The 24721-nt window shown below is 38.9% G+C and overlaps 1 non-coding gene across 1 annotated transcript; it reads right to left on the minus strand.

The window, feature by feature from the left end:
• Positions 1-232: 232 nt before the first annotated feature.
• On the minus strand, positions 233-339 carry LOC127076920 (small nucleolar RNA R71). Its single transcript, XR_007786934.1, has one exon. It is a non-coding gene; the product is annotated as a small nucleolar RNA R71 (small nucleolar RNA).
• Between the last annotated feature and the right edge of the window lie 24382 nt (positions 340-24721).

Below are 24721 nucleotides of genomic sequence, written 5' to 3' on the forward strand. Positions count from 1 at the left end.
GGGTCTCGCTACTGAGAACCCAAATCAACATTTAAAAGTCTTTATCCAACTAGCCGACACCTTTAAATCCAATGGTGCTTCACCTGATGCGATTCATTTAAGATTATTTCCTTTCTCCCTCAGAGATAGAGCACGTTCGTGGTTAGATTCACTTCCAGCTAACTCAATAACTACCTGGGAAGACCTTAGGAGAGTATTCCTTGCTAGATATTTTCCCCCTAGTAAGACTGCTGTTCTTTGAAACCAAATAACTAGATTTACTCAAAACCAAGGAGATTCACTTTTTGAAGCTTGGGAGATATACAAGGAGTTGTTAAGAGTTTGTCCACACCATGGCCTAGAATAATGGCTGATCATTCATACCTTCTACAATGGACTCCATTATAACACAAAGATGAGCATTGATGCTGCCGCTGGTGGCGCGCTGATGAACAAACCTTACCCTGAAGCTTGTGACCTAATTGAGGATATGGCCCAAAACCATTACCAATGGGGAACTGAACGAGCATCAGTAGAGAAAAAGAAGACCCAAGGTGGAATACATGAGATAAGTTCTATGGACATGATGCAAGTGAAAATGGACGCTTTAGCCCTTAAGGTCGAACATATTTCTACAAACTCTAACACCGCAGTGATAGTCCATACAGAGTGTGAACTTTGTGGATCTAAAGGACACGAATCGGCGGAATGTAACCTTTTGAATGACCTGAACACCGACCAAGTGAATTGCACCCAAGGTAACCCATTTTCAAACACTTACAACCCTGGATGGAAGAATCACCCGAATTTTTCCTATTAAAACCAGAACCCTATCCAAAATTTTGCACCTCAAAGACCACAAGTTTTTCAAGCCCAAAAAACAAACCAACCTATGCAAGCTTTGCCCAGAAGCCTAACCTTGAGAAGATCATGGAGAACGTTATATCAGGCCAGACTCAGCAAAATAAAGAATTTCTAAACCAGGACATTCACGTAAACGAACTGATAACGCAATTAGGGACTAAGCTTGATCAGATAGTTACTCATAATAAGATGCTTGAAACCCAGATCTCACAGGTTGTACAAAACCAAGCCCCGCAAACTACACCTCGAGGATAATTCCCAAGACAACCTCAACTCAACCCTCAAAGGCAAGCTAACGCTATCACATTACGAAGTGGGACCGCTTACGAAGGGCCTTATAACCCAGCAATGAGCGAGTCCAAAGCTTCTAAAGAAAATATACCTACCAACCAAGGAGGGGAACCAGTGGAACCCGAAAAACAAACCGAACAAGAAGGAGAAGCCAATGATAAAACTTACAAACCACCACCCCCGTACAAACCACCAATCTCATATCCGCAAAGACTTAAATAAACCAAAATTGATAACCAATACCAAAAGTTTATAAAAGTAATAGAGAAGCTTCATGTAGAGATTCCTTTCACCGAAGCCATCACCCAAATTCCATCTTACGCCAAATTTCTCAAAGACATCTTAACCAACAAGCGTAGGCTTGACGATCCCAAACCCTTGGAATGCAACTTTATTTCCGAGAATAAACTTGCTAAGAAGGAGAAAGACCCTGGGAGTTTTTCTATACCTTGCACTCTAGGGAGTCATGAGATCGACAAAGCTTTCTTAGACTTAGGCGCTAATGTGAGTTTAATACCCTTAGTTATGTGTAAAAGGTTAAACTTAGGAGAATTACAACCAACTAAGAGGTCCCTCCAATTAGCCGATAGATCTGTTAAGTATCCTATAGGCATATTAGAAGACATCCCCGTTAGGATCAATCAACTTTATATCCCGATAGACTTTGTGGTCATGGATATCAAGGAAGACGACGATATCCCTATCCTTTTAGGTAGACCATTTTTATCAACAGCCGGAACTATAATAGATGTTAAAAGAGAAAAATTAACTTTCAAAGTAGGAGATGAAAAGATAGAGTTTGTTCTTTCAAAGTTCCTGATGGAACCAATCATAGGAGACGCATGTTACGCGATTGATATCATAGATGAATGCATAAGGGAATTTGATCAAGAAGAACATATGATCAAACCATTTTCAAACCCGAATGAAAAGGATGACGAGCTAAAGGAAATAGAACCTCACACTAACAAATGTTTGGCCCTTACCCCAGACCTTTCACCAAACTCTCAAAAACCAGCTCAAGAACTTAAGGAATTGCCCAAGAACCTAAGGTACGAGTTTTTGGATAAAGAAATGAGCCGCACAGTAATAGTTAGTGCCACCTTAAACCAAGATGAGACAAATCAACTCTTGAATGATTTACAAAGATACCCCTCTGCCTTAGGATACAACATCTCTGATTTAAAAGGTATAAGCCTATCCGTGTGTATGCACAGGATCTCACTAGAGGAGGATTCAAAACCTTCCAGAGAACATCAGAGAAGAATCAGCCCTGTAATGAGTGAGGTGGTAAAGAAGGAAGTCTTTAAATTGCTAGAAGCTGGTATAATCTATCAGATCTCTGATAGTAAATGGGTAAGTCTTGTACATGTGGTACCCAAAAAAGGGAGGCATCACAGTCGTGCAGAACGAGAAGGGCGAGAATGTCGCTAAACGTATAGAAGGCGGATGGTGTATGTGCATAGACTATAGGAAACTGAATAAGGCAACTGGGAAATACCATTTCCCCTTCCATTCATAGATCAAATGCTTGAGCGTCTTGCCATACACTCTTACTTTTGTTATCTGGATGGATATTCTGGATTTTTCCAAATACCCATACACCCCGAGGATCAAGAGAAAACAACCTTCACCTGTCCTTATGGAACATTTGCTTACAGACGAATGTCGTTTGGACTCTGCAATGCGCCAGCTACTTTCCAACGTTGTATGATGTCAATCTTCGTGAATTATCTCGACGGAATTATGGAAGTGTTCATGGATGATTTCTAGGTATGTGGGTTTGACTTTGAGAATTGCCTCATTAATCTTGAGAAAATCCTAGAAAGATGCGTAGAAGTTAACCTTGTATTAAACTGAGAGAAGTGCCACTTTATGGTTAAATAAGGCATACTATTAGGACATATAATATCTGAAAGAGGCATTGAGGTCGACAAAGCAAAGATAGAAGTGATAGAAAACCTTAACCCTCCTAAGATTGTTAGAGAAGTCCGAAGTTTTCTTGGACATGTCGGTTTTTACCAACGCTTTATCAAAGATTTCTCTAAAATAACAAAACCCCAGACCGGCCTTCTGATGAAAGAAGTTGAATTCATTTTTAATGAAAATGTATTGAAGCCTTTAATCATTTAAAACAAGCGCTAATTTCAGCACCCATTTTACAAACTCCAGATTGGACTCAACCTTTTGAAATAATGTTTGATGCTAGCGATTTCGCTGTAGGAGCTGTTTTAGGACAAAGAAAAATTAAGAAATTACATGTGATATATTACGCTAGTAGAACCCTAGATTCCGCTCAACTCAATTATACGACAACAGAGAAGGAACTCCTAGCTGTAGTTTTTGCAATTGATAAATTTAGGTCTTATCTTGTCGGATCTAAGATTATAGTCTATACAGACCATGTAGCTATCTGTTACCTTCTAAGCAAAAAGGATGCAAAACCTAGGCTACTCAGATGGATCCTTTTGCTACAACAGTTTGACTTAGATATCCGAGACAAAAAAGGAACAGAAAACATAGTTGCTGACCATCTTTCCAGACTAGAGCATTTGAAGCCAGACCATTTACCTATAAATGATGATTTCACCTATGACAGATTGATAGCTAAGTGTCGCATTACGCGAAAAACCGGCGGGAAAACGAAACAACAGAGCCGCCACCGTGCGTTATTTATCCCAAAAGAGGGAAAGGAAACGCTCGAAGTAAACCTGGAAAAGACATGGTCTCGCGACCAGAGATGGATGGGATCGGGAGTCGGTTATGCGATGGGAAGGTATTAGCACCCCTACGCATCCTTCGTACTCTACGGGATCCACGCTCAGAAAGAAAGGATAAGGTTGCTAAAAACTGATCACAAACTGCACACAAGGCTGGAAGGAACACACAGAAAGACAAGAGAAACGGGACTCGGCAGGATATCGCATCCTGGGCCTACGTAGCCTGTCAAGCACAGACATCAGAGTCGACGTAGTTCGGGACAAGGGGAAACGTGCTCGCTAGGATGTCGCATCCTATGTATACGTATCTTCTTTGAATGAAGAAGAATCAGAGCACTCGTAGCTCGGCTAACGCACGCCAAACAAAACCACACAGTAAACCGACTGCCAATCGCTGGACTTACGTCAGACTCCACACAAACAGGCAAACATGGAAACCGAATGCCAATCGCTGGACTTACATCAGACTCCGAACCAACAAACACACACAGGAAACCAACTGCCAATCGCTGGACTTACGTCAGACTCCAACAAACAAGCAAGGCATAGGAAACCAACTGCCAATCGCTGGACTTACGTCAGTCTCCAGACACACACAAAGGGGTTGAAAAAGAAAAAGGGCGCCCGGAGAGATCAGCTCATCTCCTGCCTACGTACCTCATCTAGTATGAGGATCAGGGCGACATAGTTCCCCTACGCAGGGAAAGAACTTCTAACCTAACCAGAGACTGGGAAATGACAAACTAGAAGGGAGACTGACTCGAGCCTAATAGTTATCATGTAAATTCACCATGGTCCTAGGTTGAGGTTTCTATCTAACTTGCACAGGGAGCAAGCTATCCTAAACAGCACAGACAAATACATACAAGCACAAAAAGCAAGCACACACACTATATGCACACAATTGGGCTCATACAAGGTTAGGCTGTGAAACACAAGCCAACTGGAATCGGGTGTAGTTAGCTCTTAACCCTAACATTGAGAGTTAGGGTGAAGCAGATGAAATGGGGATGAGGATAAGACCTCACAACTCTTATCCCTGGCCTGGGAGAGCTTCAGACAAATGAAAGTGTGGGAGTTCAGAAAGTAGGAACTCTTCTCCACATATGACTGACACAACAAAGATCTTGGGTTAATATCCACAATGCATCAACACATGGTGTGAGCAAAGTGGATGACACACTGAATAGCAGGAGATGGATTTCACATCTCTTTTATCTGCCAATTGCCTCATAAGAGGACTTTTCCTGCTTGGCACAAAAGTAAACAAACACAAGCATTGCCTCTTAAGGAGGGCTTCAGACAGGTGCCTGCCCACATAACAGGACAGGTCTTCCAGACTACATGAAGTCAGAGAGTTATACCTCAGTGGTTAAGCAACCAAGCAAAGCAAAAGCAAGTTCAAAGAACTCAAAGCAACTTAGGTACCTGAAAAAAATCTAAACCAATAAGTTTACAAGTCAAACAAACAGACAGACAACAGTCAACCATACAATCAGACATATAGTCAAAGCTGCAGGCAACAATGTGCAAGGCACAAGCTCAATGGAACTTGTTCTCAAAACCTACAAAGTAACTCAAAATTAGCCAACATCAATCAACTAATCAACTCAAATGAGTGACCAACTCCAATCATGGCAATGTGATTCTTAACCTGAAATCCACAATCCAAACTGTGAGTCCAAACCACTAGGTCCATGTAGCGGTGTATTCGTCGCTATATGATTTATTGATTAAACCATAAGCAAAGCATACAATGAAATTCAAGTCGCCACCGCACTTTTATTTATCCAAAGGACTGGCTAAAAAGCGAACAAAAGCCTAAGAAGTTTTACACGTAGAAAACTAATAAAAAGATCAGAGAGTCTGGGTAAGGGGTAAATTACGCAATGGGAAGGTGTTAGGCACCCACTACGTCCTAGGTACTCCTAGGGAGCCCTTTTCACACTTGTTGTATAAAATTGTTATTTGTTATGACATAAGTATTGTGCAAACATGATTGGGATGATGAGAAAAGAATGTACAAGTTAATTATTTTTGTGTTCGAACGGATGAACCCGTTTCCTACGTACCTTCCATCAAAGGTAAGGATCAAAACGCCGTAGTTCGGCTAAAAGATTTCCAAAAGTTAGTGGATTCAATTTTAAACACAAGCCCTAAGGTCTTACATTATCCACGGGAGAAAACTCAACCTTATAACAACAACAAGTCCACCATGTGAGAACAACTTCAACTTGCTAGTGAGGGGTTAACCCTATAATAAGCAAGGAAGACTTACAATTCAATCAACTAAGGACAAATAGGTGAGATTGACATCAACCAACTAGGATAAATCAAACCTATAACTCATGTATGAAAAGATTAACAATGGACAAAGCCAAAACAATTGAATGGGTGAAGTTAATTGATTATGATTATTAAAATAGAGTCAAAGTATGATTAAGATTAATTCAAAGAAGTATTATGAAATGGAGTTTGAAAAAAAGTCAAGGACTTGGGGTCCAGGTTTTTAGTTTGAAAACATGAAGATGTTTGCACAATATCTATCTCAAGTTTGAAAGTAATGTGTGAAAAGGTTTAGGACATAATGGGGATGAATGGATGAAGATGGATTGTAAAACTTCTTAGAAGGTTCACCTCTTGAAATCATATAGAAGATGATTCAAGTGTGTCCTTTGGAATGGGCAATGAATAATAACAAACAAACAAAGAAGAAAGTCAACAAAAGCGGATACCGGATGCCAATCACTGGGCTTATACCAATCTCCTAAAACAGAACTGGATATCAGAGGCCACTCAATGGACTTATACTAATCTCCTCAAACAAAGAAATAAAAGTGGATACCGGATGCCAATCACTGGGCTTATACCAATCTCCAACAACAAAAACAACATTTGGATGTCAGATGCCAATTTATCTGGGCTTATACCAACCTCCAACATATGATCATAGGAAAACAAATGCCAAATTACACGGACTTACAATTGTATCCTCACATACAAACAAACAAAGCAACATGTGATCATAGGAAAGCAAATGCCAACTTACAGGGACTTATAATTGCATCCTCACATACAATCAAACAAAGCAACATGTGATCATAGGAAAGCAAATGCCAACTTACAGGGACTTATAATTGCATCCTCACATACAATCAAACAAAGCAACATGTGATCATAGGAAAGCAAATGCCAACTTACAGGGACTTATAATTGCATCCTCACATACAATCAAACAAAGCAACATGTGATCATAGGAAAGCAAATGCCAACTTACAGGGACTTATAATTGCATCCTCACATACAATCAAACAAAGCAACAAGCAAAGATAAAATGAGTGGCCAATGACATGGTCTTATACTCACTTCCATATCATACGAACAATAGCCAAAGGATGGTCTTACAACTGTCCTCAATGGGTAAACAACAATGATAATGTCACAAAGACAAATGAGATGGTTATGCATTAATGAGCAATAAATGATGATAAATGCATAAAGCATACAAGCAAACATGTGCATATGAAACAGCAATCAATCAATGAAAGCATTCAGCACACACTATAATCAAACAAGGAGGCTCATACAAAAGGGTTAGGCATTGAAGCCAACTGGAATAGGGTTAATGGTGCTCTTAACCTTGCCATTGAGGGGCTAAGGTGAAGCAGATGAAAGGATATGAGGGGTGTGCCTCATTGCTCTTATCCCTGGTCAGGGAGAGCATTTGAATATCAGAAGGTGTGGGAGTTCAGAAAGTAGGAACTCTCTCCACATATTAGACTCTATAGATCTTGGGTTTGGATCTCAATGCTACAACCATGTAATGGGAGCAAGGAGAAGACTCACAGAATAGTAGGAGATAGGTTGCTTATCTCTTTGATCTACCAATTGCCTTATTTAAAGGACTTTTCCTGCTTGGGACAAATGTAAACACACACAAGCATTGCCTCTTAAGGAGGACTTCAGACAGTTGCCTGGCCAAGTAACAGGCCAGGTCTTCCAGACTACATGAAGAAAAGGATTATACCTCAATGCAAATTTCTATAAAGCAAAGCAAAGCAAGTTCTTAAAGAACTAAGCAACTAAAAGGTACCTGAAATAGTCAAACAGAATCAGTACACAATTCAAAATCAAAGTAAAATGAGAATAGGATTAACAGTCAAACAATCAGATAAATGTGCAATGCACAAGACTCAAAGCATATGAGCCAAGCAACCTACAAAAACAAAGAGGTTAGCTCATGATAATCAAATAAACTCATTCAACTTGTATAAGTTCCCTTGGGTCAATTGCTTCTCAACCTGAAAACATGAACTCAAACATAAGCAAAAGGACCACTAGGACATGCCTAGGGTCAAAAGGGAATGAGAAAGTTAAAACAGCAAGTGACATCCAATCAAAATCAAGTTCAAACATTTAAGAAGCAAACTCAATTGGTTTCATGTTCATATCATTCATCATCATGATTTCATAAACAAATTAGGTCAAGGCATGGCATATATGAGCTCATAGAAGTCAACAGCAAGACTTAACTCAAAACCAATCATAAACAAATCAATAAATCATCAAATAATTCATGATCAATCATAATCCATAACATGACATGCATATAAAATTTCAGCTCATTTGGATCATGGGAAGATGGTCAATGAAAATCAGAAAGTCAAAACAATTTCAAGCATGCTCAAAGAAGTCAACCAAACATGCATCAACTTCAAAAATTCATAAATCAGTGACAACATGTGAGAAATGAATGGGATCAACACCATGGCAAACTTAAGATGTCTACTAGTCACATGTCAAATTTCATGTTCATCCAATTAAGTATGAGAATTTCACAAATGAAATGGGAACATGTATCACAAAAAGTCAACATATGACCAAACAGGGGAGAAAAATCTCAAACAAATGGGAAATGTCACAAATAATTCCAAGAAAAATCACATGTAAACTAGACATACACAAGTGAATTCATGCAAAAATTCAAAGCAATTGGAGTTCAAGAAGCATGGTATAGAAAATCATCAAATTGCACATCAATGGTGTGAGACAAATTGTCACACCCTAATTCAAAAAATCATAACTCAAAAACCATAGATGATAAATTCATAAACTCTATACCAAAATCACCATGAATGTGTCTAGTTTGTGTACAAAATATTTCAAGGCCATTGGATAAATCATCATCATTTCACAAATGTTTTGGCAAAAGGTACAAAATATGAGCACATGAACAAAACCCTAGCACCAATTAAAATCCACTCATGCAAAAATTCAGGAAAAATCATGATAAAATACTAGAGATCCAGATGAACACAATGCAAAAAATTTCATGAATTTTGGATTAAAAATGATGGACTTATGAGTTTTGCAAGATGAGCATACAAAGATGAAATACTTATTGAAATAACATGATTTATGCAATTAATTAAGCACGGCAGTGGCAGTTTAGTAATTATAGGACAACTTAAGTAAAACGCTGCGCAGCGCTTGGGGACGTGGCAAGCAGCAACTGGGCATGGCAATGTAACAGTAGCAATCCCATGCAAACAAAAGACAACAGCAGCCAACGCGTTTGAAAAGAAAATTCTGGGCAATTTTTTAGGGTTTGTTCACTGTTCATCATCATCAACATCGAAATGGAAAAATTCGCCCAGAAAATTGAATCAAGCACATCATTAGAACCAGTAAACCACACACATCATGAAACTAACAACCATTTTCACTAAACCAAGCTAAACAAGAAGCATCGAGCAAAAACAAGTTTGGACATGAAACTTAAAAGCCAGATTTCTCTTAAAATACTCAATCATTTTCAATGGTTCAAAGTTTAAAATGACCAGCCAAGTGAGACCTATCTAATGCATATCACTATTTAGATAAATGAGAGACTTGAATTCTTACTTGTTCTTGAAGAAAAAAGTGAAACAGTTGGGATTTGGATGTTTTGGCTCGAAACAGATGCTCTTTCCAGCTTGCAATGATGAATGATCAAGTTACTTTAGCTCAAGAATGCTTGAAGGAACTCCAAATCAACTCTGCCATGGAAGGATGTTGATATAGCAGCTGCAATTCCCTTGCTCACAGTTAAGAAATGGTGCTCAAAATTGCTTCCAAAGTGATGGTAAATGATGAGGCAACCAAAGCTAGCTCGAGTCCTTTTGAGTTTTTCAGCAAAAATTCAAAGATGAAGAAATGAGGTTTTTGGAGAAAATGGTTTTTCTGTTTTGTGAAATGAGGCTGCTAGGGTTTCTGCAGAGAGAAAATGCAGTATATATGTGCTGTTTTATGTTGCTAAGCATGGTTAAGTTGTGTGGTAATTGGAATTTGTTAAAATGACCTCTTTTGCTAATTGACCAATTTTGCTTAAGTGGTGAGGTGTATGATGGCTGCAGCTCGAATTGGGCCTTCCAACATGTCTCAAATGTCATTTCTGAACATATTCAAATGGCCAAAGTGATTAAAAATGGTTATTTCAAAAAGTCAAATTTCACCCTCACTTGAAATTAATTCAAGTAAGTTAAAAAATGCCATTTTGATTGGTGAAGTTTTGATGAATGATGATGACATTTTTGGAAAGAGGGGATCAAATGTGACTTGTTACAAAAAACCCCACCCAAATTGGCCAAATGGTTTGAGAGATATGGCCTTTTGAAGTTCAAAATTTTTGGAGAATGAATTGATCATAACTTGCCAACCATACATGGGAATTGAGTGTTCTTGGACTTTTTGGAAATGGGAGAACAAGATCTTCAACTTTTATGTTGGGCAAAAATTCATTTAAAGCTTGAATCATGATGTAAGTTTAGGATCAAGAAGTTTCCATTTTTGGCAAATTCCTATTACAGGTCAACTTTCTATTTTTGGAAGTTTCTTGTCTGACTTTATTTTCTTCACTGTGGATGCTTGACATGTTGTATGAAGCTTATATGGACATGGATGAGACCTCTCAGACCAAATCCCATCATCAAACCACTGATTAAATGGACAGTTGACCAAGTTTGACTTTCTAGGGTTTTGCTTGACTGAACCATGTTCTGATGAATTCCAAGCCCCTACCACTTGAGATCTTGATTCCAAATGATGTCACAACTCATATGAACTCTTGATGAATGATCATGGTGCCCAAATTCTGCAAGAATGGCCACCATCCACTGCAATGACTGACTTTGACTGATTTTGACCTAATTAGCTTCATCTGCAAGTAACATGGTTAGATGACAATATTTTGTACTTTTTGATTAGTAAACATATGAAAAGCAATGATATACAAATGCAAGACATGCTTGGTGATCAAGAACCAACTCACAAGGCAACCTACCCACTAGGAGGGAAGCTAGGGCATGCAATGATCCTTGAGGCCATGATATGATATGATATGGGCCATGAGGGATCTTAGGGCCAAAATTGGGGTCTTACAGATGCCCCTATTTAAGGTCATTCTAGCCGGAGGAGTGAAGTTTAGAAATCTTCATCTCGACGCGGTAGAATGGGCTTAAATAACAGTAATGAGACAAATTTTGGTCCCTAAGAGACCTCATGATGCAAATGTATGCATGCAAAAGACACAAATTCTGTGGGGAATATGATTCACACAGAAGAAAAGACGATCCATCGGAGTGATACACTCACCAGGAACAGAGACTCTGACAAGACTCTAGTTGGGGATAAACAAAACTGACACAGCGTGAACAAGACAAGACTCTGATTAGGGAATAACAGAAATCAGACTGGAGACTTCACTGGGGCGTGAAGGACTCACACTGGGGAAAAGAAAATTCCAAAGGAGAATAAATCCATTGGAAAGACACAAGCTGACTCCTGGGGGAGAAGCAACAGGAAAAAACTTCACTGAGGAAGCACCAAAGAAATGAGATGTTACCGGTATAAGGGTAACAAACTCAGGAAGAATGAATATCTAAGACCGGTATAAGGGTGAGAGATATCAATCAACCAAACATCTGAGAAAGACCTGGAAAAGGTACATAACTCAGGAAAATCTGACTCCACAAGGGACCGAGGTCATAATAGGGAGCAGAAAGGAAGGAACACCAGGGATACCGAGGTATATAATAGGTGACCGACCGAAACGTGAATTGGTATATATGCCAAAACACTCATCATCCTGAAGAGAGCGAAAGCAAACTTGTTTATAGGATGGATATTCAATTCCACAAGGAATATGAATCTTACTCTGCGGAGAAAACAATCAAAGGATTAATCCAAGAGTGCATGAGACATATTATTCATTACCGGCAGACCGTGAATAATATACTCGAAAAGGAAGATACACCAGAGATACCGAAGTATATAATAGGTGACTAACCAAAGACGTGAATTGGTATATATGCCAAAACACTCATCATCCGAAAGGAGGGCTTGAAAAAGCAAATCGACTTACAGGATGGACATTCGAATCCACAACGGGAAAACGAATCTTACTCAACTGGGGACACAAACCCAAAGAGTGCATGAGATATAATATCCATTACCGGCAGACCGTGGATAAGAAACTCGCATGAGATATATTATCTATTACCGTCAGAACGTAGACAATAAACTCGCATGGTAAGAAACACCAGAGATACCGGTTACTGGGTATATAATAGGTGATCTACCGAAAACGTGAGTTGGTATATATGCCAAAACACACATCATCCAAAACACAAACTGGTTAAAGGATGGATATTCGATTCTACAAAGAATACGAATCTTGCTCAGCTGGGGAAAATCAACAAAGGATTCCAACTAAAGAGCGCATGAGATATATTATTCATTACCGGCAGACCGTGAATAATATCCTCGAAAGGAAAAGACACCAGAGATACCGAAGTATATAATAGGTGACTAACTAAAAAAGAGAGAAGACAATCGATACCAAGCATCCGGGTAAACGAAAGACAACTCAAAGGGATAAATTCCAAGCATCCGGCAATTATCCGACAACAAAGAAATATTCGATTCCACAAAGGGAAATAGCGAATCTTACTCGACCAGGGAAAACACAAAAGGCTTCGACTGAAGAGTGCATGAGATATATTATTCATTACCGGCAGACCGTGAATAATATACTCGCATGGAAGATTATCCACAACCGGTTACTGGGTTAATAAAGGATAAATCAACCAAAAAGAAAGGCATCGGGATACCAAACTAGGCATATAATGATAACCAATCAAAGGGAGCAACAGACATCACCAACAAAGGGGTAAATGAAAGAAGACTCGTTGGGATGCATTGATGACAATCAATGATCCGGGGAACACAATCACTGACAAAAGGTGAAAGGACCCGTTGGGGATAAAATTGCTAGCATACGGCAATTATCCGCAAAAGACTTGCTAGGGATATATGTGCTGATCTGAGCAACTTATCCAAGCAAAGGAAAATCAACATCAAGAACTAGATGAAGATAACCACAAGGGGGGAACTGTCATCGGTTGGGATGAACAACAAAGTTAACTCTGCAAGTGGAGAAAATAGGGTTTATGACTACCGGTTTGTAGGTAGAAAACCGCAAAGATAGGACTTACGACTGTTGGTTTGTAGGCAGAGGGCCAAACTCTGGTGGGGATAACCATAAAATTAGGGTTTACATCTACCGAATACGGGGCAGAAGACCAACAACTCTGCGTGGGGATAGAACAAATCACAAATCCGCAAGGGAAACCAAGATAGGGTTTATAACAAACCACAAACTGCCGGAGAGCAGGAAAATAGAGTTTACAAATACCGACTGTTAGGTAGAAAACCAACAACTCTGGCTGGGGAATAAAGGTGTATAACCACAAATTCTGCCAAGAAAGCCAGGAGAAATAGGACTTATAACTACCGGTATGAGGGTAGAGGCCCAAAAACTACTCCGCTGGGGAACAACCCACTGGGAAGCACAAGACATTTGACGAATAGCCAATTCGGGAATAATCCGAAAAGACGGACTGAATCAAGATATGTCCTAATGAGGATGTAACTCAAATAGGAAAATCCATCCCAATACATGTGTTGGGAGGAAACGGAAGAAACCGTCATCCACGAGGATATATCTCAGTGGGGAACTGCAGAAGGAAAGGCAACATTTTCTGCTTATGGGGCTGACTCTATATGGAGAGATTTAAAACACCCGACTTCTGCTTGGGGAGATCTGTAAAGAGATCTATATCACAATAGCAGGAGACACGACAAACAAAAGATATATGGCAAGAAATGCAACATCAATATCTGAATGTTTTATGAATATGCATGAATATGCGTGATTTATGTTTGATGAATGCTGACAAAACAGACAATTCTAACACAACAGGTTCAGGAATCAAACGCCCGGTATTATACTTCCAGGGGAAAAACCAGCTGGAGAGCCAATCTGCGGAGATCTTCATGCTGAGAAGCAAAGATCTGCGGGTACTGCTGAAGAAGCAGAGGGTCAGAGATATCAGGAAACAACCCAATCAGGGTACAGAAAGTCACAACGGGCAAAAGAGCCACCAATACAAATCTGTAGGGGAACAAGAGAAATCCCAAAGATATCTGCAGGGGATCCCAGTGTCAACTGAGAAACAAAAAGGTGCGTGGATAAGCACGAACTGCTGTGGAAGCAAAATCCACACAACTCCACTGGGGGAACAACCCACTGAGGGAGAATGATATCATCCAAATAGAATCTAACTGCATAAGCAACTCTACCGGGGAAAACTGTCAGCTACTCTCTTAGGGCACAAACCAACTGAGGGAGGACAAAACAAACAAGTAGATTCTGCGACGAACCACTCTACTTGGGGAGAAAATACATAGCAAACTGATCACAACAAGTAGATTCTGCAATATAAGCCACTCTACTGGGGATCATAAACAGTCAGGAAATCAATCCGTTCACTGGAGGCCAAAGCCATCATCCGACCATACCGGGGATTGAAGGAGTATTCAACAGGCAAAACTGCCACAACAAACGCTCTGCAGACTACGCTGAGGAAAAGATGGTTGAAAAACTGGGATGTCAACCCAAATCAAACATCGAGTAGGAACATAAATCCTGCTCTGCTAAGGAGAGAAACTTTGGTGCAGAAATAGCAACAATTCCGCAGACGACTTCGCCGAGAAAAAGGTAAAGTACCGGGTATCAAACCGCTGACTTACCGAGTCTTTAAAAAGAAAGCGATCGTGCTGAGGAAACAGACAATTCCACTGGCAACTGCATTGGGAAGAGTGACAACAACTCTGCTCGAGACTCCGATGGGGATATCAATAACAGCTCTACTCATGACTGCGCTGAGGAGACAAATAAAGTCTGGGGCAGGCGACCCACTGGAGAAAGTGACGAGGCACCGAGATGACAAACCAATCAACCGCCGAGACTTCCACAAGAAAAGCACCCATGCTAGGGAAGATTGCTGCTGGAGAAAACGAAGTCTTCAACAACACTCTGCTTGCGACTATACTGGGGAACAACCCCAACAACAACTTTGTTTGAGGAACAACCCCAACAAAGATCTGAAGAAAGAAGATACAACTAAGCCAGGAATACGAACCAATGTCTTACCTGTTGGAAATCATGCCACCCTCGGGAGAGCACTGAGATATTCTTGAGTATCCTTTCAATATTGTGAATGTTCACTTTGTTTAAAACAATGTTTTGAAAATTTTAATTTGTTTAAAACAATGATATTTTATCAATTTAAAACATGCAAAACATTTGTTGAATTGAAACAAATAAGAGTGCAAATAATTGGATAAAAAGCTCAAATTGACTTGATGGAATGGTAGCCTGCACATGGCCAGACTCCATAGATCTGTACAAATTTGAAATCAGTGATATATACTGGAAGAGGGCTACATTGAACATAATGATCCTTTCTCTACCAATTTGAATCTCGATGTATCCGAAGCTTCAGTTGACGACGAATCGAGAATCTTCTGACGAAGTGACGACTGGCGAACAGAAAGTCTTGTCAGGATGCAGTCACTTGCCAAATCCCTAATTTTTGCCTAGATTGCCCCAGGGTGAGGTACTCAATCTAGCGGGATGCAAATATATTCTATTTTTTTTCCAAGTCTCTAATTTTTGCCTGGATTACCCTTGCGGGTTCTCCACCGAGACGCTCATTTTTGCCTAAGCCGCCCTTTCGGGTTTTCAACTTAGCGAGCTATTCTGTTTTTTTTCATTTGCATATACTTTTTTTTTCTAGGCAAAGTATCTCTTGACTGCATCTGAATTCACAGGACGAGTGAAATCCTCCCCATCCATTGTTGTAAGCATCAAAGCACCGCCTGAAAAGGCTCTCTTAACAACATATGGACCCTCATAGTTTGGAGTCCACTTGCCCCTGGAATCGGGCGCGAAAGACAAAACTTTCTTGAGCACGAGGTCACCTTCTCGGAACACACGAGGCTTGACCTTCTTATCGAATGCTTTCTTCATTCTCTGCTGATATAACTGACCATGGCACATGGCAGTTAAACGCTTCTCTTCGATCAAATTCAATTGGTCGTAACGACTCTGAATCCATTCAGCATCAGTCAACTAGGGACTTGAGGGTATACTTTTTCTTTTTTCCTTTGGAAAAATTTTGAAAAAATTTTCCTGATTTTTGATTTTCTCCTTCTTTTTCACCCTTTTTTTTTTTTTTGATTGCATTTGCAATGCCCCAGTTTGACTGTTTTGCTGATTCTCATGATACAGCTGAATGAGCTCCTTTGGTGTCCGAGAAGGCGGGTAATCTCGTTAGGAATCCCCTTTAACATCATCTTCCTCTGCCTCAAATACAAAAAATTCAAGATTGGGAGATGGCGTTGGATCATTATGTTCAATGGGTTTAGAAATCCCTGCATAATGATTCTGGATAATGAAAAGCTTTTGTATTTAAACAAGTAAATCATTTATGCAGATGAAAAAGTTGTTTTTGTTTTTCAGGGTTTTTTGTGATCACTGATTTCATGCAAAAGCAAAAAGTGAAAACAAATGGAAAAACAATTGTTTAACAATGCATTAATTGAATGAAAACATCATTGTATTAAATGTTGCCAACAATGTCATCACTTCTCCTTTTGGCATGGGAGAAGGGTTTGAAACAAAGTGAACAATTTACTCTGATCTATGGATAACTGTAGGAACATCCACAGCGACCCAATTGTGGCAGACACCACTAGGAATAACGAAGTTGTTCACGTCCTCTGCATCTTCTTCCAAGATAGCAGCAGCTTCCTCCTCAGGTTGATCATCATGGATGAAACCTCCACTTGTGAACAAACCTTGCTCATTAAAGGCCCCAGAACAGTAGCCAATGCCAGCCCGGGATTGGTTATCCAGGAATAAATCCATCAACAGCACTTCATCTAGCAAATACCTCTCTGAGTTCACAATCCTCTTGCTCAGGATGATCCATCAATCTGGCAGAATCGACTCTGGTATAGTATCGGCGAAGTGCGTCTTCAAAATAAATGAAGATCGCAGGGTCAGACCACGGGACGGGAGACCGGAACAAAACACCTGCTTATGCAAATGATGCATGAAGTGTTTATGCATATGCTTGTTTTTTATTTCAAAGGAACTCGAAGGTTTTATTTGCAAACTTTGAAATATTAATCCTTTTGATCATATATGAGAATATCTCATCAGATATATCAGGTGAAAAAATTTTCCCGGTTTTTTCGTGTTTGAAAATTTTGGCAAATAAACTCCTTTGAGTTCCTGGAAAATTTCCTTTTTTGATGACATGAATGCGGATGGATGCGTGAATGCATGAACGCAACAATCACACTCAAGGATCAAGCAAAGCACACCAAACAAAGGTCGTGGGAAAGCTCATTGTTTCCCTAATATCAATCATTCATTTTGGTGGATTTAGGTTTTCACCTTATCGACACCCAAGTTCCATTGATATTAACGGTACATGAACCGGCTCTAACATCCTTAATATCAATCAGCCGCTTTGGTGGATTTAGGTTTTACACCTGATCCGGGTTCCATTGATATTAACGGTGCTTGAACGACTCAACCACGAATCACGGGTTTGTTGAGAGTCACGAGCATGGAGTCTCGGTTAAGAACCACCCAAAGGGAGTGTACTAGGGTTTAAACCTGCCAGACATGTTCTATCAGAGGTTCCCATAATCATCGTTCCATCTTTCGAATATTATCGGAGGAACGAATACTCGTATTCCAAGAATATTCTCAAGAGAAACTCTTATGAGTGTAGTATCGCGTAACAATCGCATCAGAACTTACATCTGAACGACCTCCGCACTACGTTCCTAAAAATAGGCCAAGATGGGTGTGGTAAACTAAGGTCCTTGGCTTCTCCGGCACATGATTGAAAGAATAATGCCTAACCACAAATAACTTGTGTGACATTATTAATCCAACATGACCTCCACCAAGTGAATGGACTCGCAAGTCAACTGGCTAAGGAATACTCCACACCAGTCAACAAGACTATGCCATTCTCCTATCCTAGAGTGCACTCGAGTTCGGGTATAGAACTCATCTCACAGATCACCAAAGCAAATAGCAATTGTATATCAAGCAATTCAAACATTACAATCAATACAGTTATCCCAAATGGTACAAAAATATGTCATATAACAAATAATAATATAGCACAACAAGGGTGAAAAGTAGGCAATACCACCAAGGATCGATTTGAATCCCCAGCAGAGTCGCCACTTTTCTGTAGCGGTGTATTCGTCGCTATATGATTTATTGATTAAACCATAAGCAAAGCATACAATGAAATTCGAGCCGCCACCGCACTTTTATTTATCCAAAGGACTGGCTAAAAAGCGAACAAAAGCCTAAGAAGTTTTACACGTAGAAAACTAATAAAAAGATCAGAGAGTTTGGGTAAGGGGTAAATTACGCAATGGGAAGGTGTTAGGCACCCACTACGTCCTAGGTACTCCTAGGGAGCCCTTTTCACACTTGTTGTATAAAATTGTTATTTGTTATGACATAAGTATTGTGCAAACATGATTGGGATGATGAGAAAAGAATGTACAAGTTAATTATTTTTGTGTTCGAACGGATGAACCCGTTGCCTACGTACCTTCCATCAAAGGTAAGGATCAAAACGCCGTAGTTCGGCTAAAAGATTTCCAAAAGTTAGTGGATTCAATTTTAAACACAAGCCCTAAGGTCTTACATTATCCACGGGAGAAAACTCAACCTTATAACAACAACAAGTCCACCATGTGAGAACAACTTCAACTTGCTAGTGAGGGGTTAACCCTATAATAAGCAAGGAAGACTTACAATTCAATCAACTAAGGACAAATAGGTGAGATTGACATCAACCAACTAGGATAAATCAAACCTATAGCTCATGTATGAAAAGATTAACAATGAACAAAGCCAAAACAATTGAATGGGTGAAGTTAATTGATTATGATTATGAAAATAGAGTCAAAGTATGATTAAGATTAATTCAAAGAAGTATTATGAAATGGAGTTTGAAAAAAAGTCAAGGACTTGGGGTCCAGGTTTTTAGTTTGAAAACATGAAGATGTTTGCACAATATCTATCTCAAGTTTGAAAGTAATGTGTGAAAAGGTTTAGGACATAATGGGGATGAATGGATGAAGATGGATTGTAAAACTTCTTAGAAGGTTCACCTCTTGAAATCATATAGAAGATGATTCAAGTGTGTCCTTTGGAATGGGCAATGAATAATAACAAACAAACAAAGAAGAAAGTCAACAAAAGCGGATACCGGATGCCAATCACTGGGCTTATACCAATCTCCTAAAACAGAACTGGATATCAGAGGCCACTCAATGGACTTATACTAATCTCCTCAAACAAAGAAATAAAAGTGGATACCGGATGCCAATCACTGGGCTTATACCAATCTCCAACAACAAAAACAACATTTGGATGTCAGATGCCAATTTATCTGGGCTTATACCAACCTCCAACATATGATCATAGGAAAACAAATGCCAAATTACACGGACTTACAATTGTATCCTCACATACAAACAAACAAAGCAACATGTGATCATAGGAAAGCAAATGCCAACTTACAGGGACTTATAATTGCATCCTCACATACAATCAAACAAAGCAACATGTGATCATAGGAAAGCAAATGCCAACTTACAGGGACTTATAATTGCATCCTCACATACAATCAAACAAAGCAACATGTGATCATAGGAAAGCAAATGCCAACTTACAGGGACTTATAATTGCATCCTCACATACAATCAAACAAAGCAACATGTGATCATAGGAAAGCAAATGCCAACTTACAGGGACTTATAATTGCATCCTCACATACAATCAAACAAAGCAACAAGCAAAGATAAAATGAGTGGCCAATGACATGGTCTTATACTCACTTCCATATCATACGAACAATAGCCAAAGGATGGTCTTACAACTGTCCTCAATGGGTAAACAACAATGATAATGTCACAAAGACAAATGAGATGGTTATGCATTAATGAGCAATAAATGATGATAAATGCATAAAGCATACAAGCAAACATGTGCATATGAAACAGCAATCAATCAATGAAAGCATTCAGCACACACTATAATCAAACAAGGAGGCTCATACAAAAGGGTTAGGCATTGAAGCCAACTGGAATAGGGTTAATGGTGCTCTTAACCTTGCCATTGAGGGGCTAAGGTGAAGCAGACGAAAGGATATGAGGGGTGTGCCTCATTGCTCTTATCCCTGGTCAGGGAGAGCATTTGAATATCAGAAGGTGTGGGAGTTCAGAAAGTAGGAACTCTCTCCACATATTAGACTCTATAGATCTTGGGTTTGGATCTCAATGCTACAACCATGTAATGGGAGCAAGGAGAAGACTCACAGAATAGTAGGAGATAGGTTGCTTATCTCTTTGATCTACCAATTGCCTTATTTAAAGGACTTTTCCTGCTTGGGACAAATGTAAACACACACAAGCATTGCCTCTTAAGGAGGACTTCAGACAGTTGCCTGGCCAAGTAACAGGCCAGGTCTTCCAGACTACATGAAGAAAAGGATTATACCTCAATGCAAATTGCTATAAAGCAAAGCAAAGCAAGTTCTTAAAGAACTAAGCAACTAAAAGGTACCTGAAATAGTCAAACAGAATCAGTACACAATTCAAAATCAAAGTAAAATGAGAATAGGATTAACAGTCAAACAATCAGATAAATGTGCAATGCACAAGACTCAAAGCATATGAGCCAAGCAACCTACAAAAACAAAGAGGTTAGCTCATGATAATCAAATAAATTCATTCAACTTGTATACGTTCCCTTGGGTCAATTGCTTCTCAACCTGAAAACATGAACTCAAACATAAGCAAAAGGACCACTAGGACATGCCTAGGGTCAAAAGGGAATGAGAAAGTTAAAACAGCAAGTGACATCCAATCAAAATCAAGTTCAAACATTTAAGAAGCAAACTCAATTGGTTTCATGTTCATATCATTCATCATCATGATTTCATAAACAAATTAGGTCAAGGCATGGCATATATGAGCTCATAGAAGTCAACAGCAAGACTTAACTCAAAACCAATCATAACCAAATCAATAAATCATCAAATAATTCATGATCAATCATAATCCATGGGAAGATGGTCAATGAAAATCAGAAAGTCAAAACAATTTCAAGCATGCTCAAAGAAGTCAACCAAACATGCATCAACTTCAAAAATTCATAAATCAGTGACAACATGTGAGAAATGAATGGGATCAACACCATGGCAAAGCTTAAGATGTCTACTAATCACATGTCAAATTTCATGTTCATCCAATTAAGTATGAGAATTTCACAAATGAAATGGGAACATGTATCACAAAAGGTCAACATATGACCAAACAGGGGAGAAAAATCTCAAACAAATGGGAAATGTCACAAATAATTCCAAGAAAAATCACATGTAAACTAGACATACACAAGTGAATTCATGCAAAAATTCAAAGCAATTGGAGTTCAAGAAGCATGGTATAGAAAATCATCAAATTGCACATCAATGGTGTGAGACAAATTGTCACACCCTAATTCAAAAAATCATAACTCAAAAACCAGAGATGATAAATTCATAAACTCTATACCAAAATCACCATGAATGTGTCTAGTTTGTGTACAAAATATTTCAAGGCCATTGGATAAATCATCATCATTTCACAAATGTTTTGGCAAAAGGTACAAAATATGAGCACATGAACAAAACCCTAGCACCAATTAAAATCCACTCATGCAAAAATTCAGGAAAAATCATGATAAAATACTAGAGATCCAGATGAACACAATGCAAAAAATTTCATGAATTTTGGATTAAAAATGATGGACTTATGAGTTTTGCAAGATGAGCATACAAAGATGAAATACTTATTGAAATAACATGATTTATGCAATTAATTAAGCACGGCAGTGGCAGTTTAGTAATTATAGGACAACTTAAGTAAAACGCTGCGCAGCGCTTGGGGACGTGGCAAGCAGCAACTGGGCATGGCAATGTAACAGTAGCAATCCCATGCAAACAAAAGACAACAGCAGCCAACGCGTTTGAAAAGAAAATTCTGGGCAATTTTTTAGGGTTTGTTCACTGTTCATCATCATCAACATCGAAATGGAAAAATTCGCCCAGAAAATTGAATCAAGCACATCATTAGAACCAGTAAACCACACACATCATGAAACTAACAACCATTTTCACTAAACCAAGCTAAACAAGAAGCATCGAGCAAAAACAAGTTTGGACATGAAACTTAAAAGCCAGATTTCTCTTAAAATACTCAATCATTTTCAATGGTTCAAAGTTTAAAATGACCAGCCAAGTGAGACCTATCTAATGCATATCACTATTTAGATAAATGAGAGACTTGAATTCTTACTTGTTCTTGAAGAAAAAAGTGAAACAGTTGGGATTTGGATGTTTTGGCTCGAAACAGATGCTCTTTCCAGCTTGCAATGATGAATGATCAAGTTACTTTAGCTCAAGAATGCTTGAAGGAACTCCAAATCAACTCTGCCATGGAAGGATGTTGATATAGCAGCTGCAATTCCCTTGCTCACAGTTAAGAAATGGTGCTCAAAATTGCTTCCAAAGTGATGGTAAATGATGAGGCAACCAAAGCTAGCTCGAGTCCTTTTGAGTTTTTCAGCAAAAATTCAAAGATGAAGAAATGAGGTTTTTGGAGAAAATGGTTTTTCTGTTTTGTGAAATGAGGCTGCTAGGGTTTCTGCAGAGAGAAAATGCAGTATATATGTGCTGTTTTATGTTGCTAAGCATGGTTAAGTTGTGTGGTAATTGGAATTTGTTAAAATGACCTCTTTTGCTAATTGACCAATTTTGCTTAAGTGGTGAGGTGTATGATGGCTGCAGCTCGAATTGGGCCTTCCAACATGTCTCAAATGTCATTTCTGAACATATTCAAATGGCCAAAGTGATTAAAAATGGTTATTTCAAAAAGTCAAATTTCACCCTCACTTGAAATTAATTCAAGTAAGTTAAAAAATGCCATTTTGATTGGTGAAGTTTTGATGAATGATGATGACATTTTTGGAAAGAGGGGATCAAATGTGACTTGTTGCAAAAAAACCCCACCCAAATTGGCCAAATGGTTTGAGAGATATGCCCTTTTGAAGTTCAAAAATTTTGGAGAATGAATTGATCATAACTTGCCAACCATACATGGGAATTGAGTGTTCTTGGACTTTTTGGAAATGGGAGAACAAGATCTTCAACTTTCATGTTGGGCAAAAATTCATTTGAAGCTTGTATCATGATGTAAGTTTAGGATCAAGAAGTTTCCATTTTTGGCAAATTCCAATTACAGGTCAACTTTCTATTTTTGGAAGTTTCTTGTCTGACTTTATTTTCTTCACTGTGGATGCTTGACATGTTGTATGAAGCTTATATGGACATGGATGAGACCTCTCAGACCAAATCCCATCATCAAACCACTGATTAAATGGACAGTTGACCAAGTTTGACTTTCTAGGGTTTTGCTTGACTGAACCATGTTCTGATGAATTCCAAGCCCCTACCACTTGAGATCTTGATTCCAAATGATGTCACAACTCATATGAACTCTTGATGAATGATCATGGTGCCCAAATTCTGCAAGAATGGCCACCATCCACTGCAATGACTGACTTTGACTGATTTTGACCTAATTAGCTTCATCTGCAAGTAACATGGTTAGATGACAATATTTTGTACTTTTTGATTAGTAAACATATGAAAAGCAATGATATACAAATGCAAGACATGCTTGGTGATCAAGAACCAACTCACAAGGTAACCTACCCACTAGGAGGGAAGCTAGGGCATGCAATGATCCTTGAGGCCATGATATGATATGATATGGGCCATGAGGGATCTTAGGGCCAAAATTGGGGTCTTACAGTCCAAGCCTAGGGTCAAAAGAGGGTCAAACATCCAAAACAAAACATGAAATTTAACATGAATCAAATTCATTCAATCAAGAACACATTCCAAAAGGTCCCATATCAATATCATTAACCAAAAGTATTTCATGAATCAAACATGGCAAGGTATGCAAATTGTGACCACATTGTGACATCAGAAGCAATAAATGCACATTAAATCAAAAATGATTCAAATAATCTTGGCAAAATTCATGAGTAAACAGGATATACAACATGATCATCACACAAAAAATTAGAAGCATTGGACATCATTAGGCATGGAAATCACATAGCATAAGTCAAGACAAGCACATGTGTGACACCAATTGTCACACCAAGTTAGCATGGACATAAAACAGGGATGTATTATGGTAAAGACCTCAAACCAAAGCTAAACCAACACTCAACATGTCTAGAAATAATGTGCAAAATTTCACAAGCATTGGATAAGGAATAAGCATTTCACAATCAAATGAAGTTCAAGGCAATTTGGAAGCTC

This window comes from Lathyrus oleraceus, chromosome 4 (assembly GCF_024323335.1).
Source record: "Lathyrus oleraceus cultivar Zhongwan6 chromosome 4, CAAS_Psat_ZW6_1.0, whole genome shotgun sequence".
Lineage (NCBI taxonomy): Eukaryota > Viridiplantae > Streptophyta > Magnoliopsida > Fabales > Fabaceae > Lathyrus > Lathyrus oleraceus.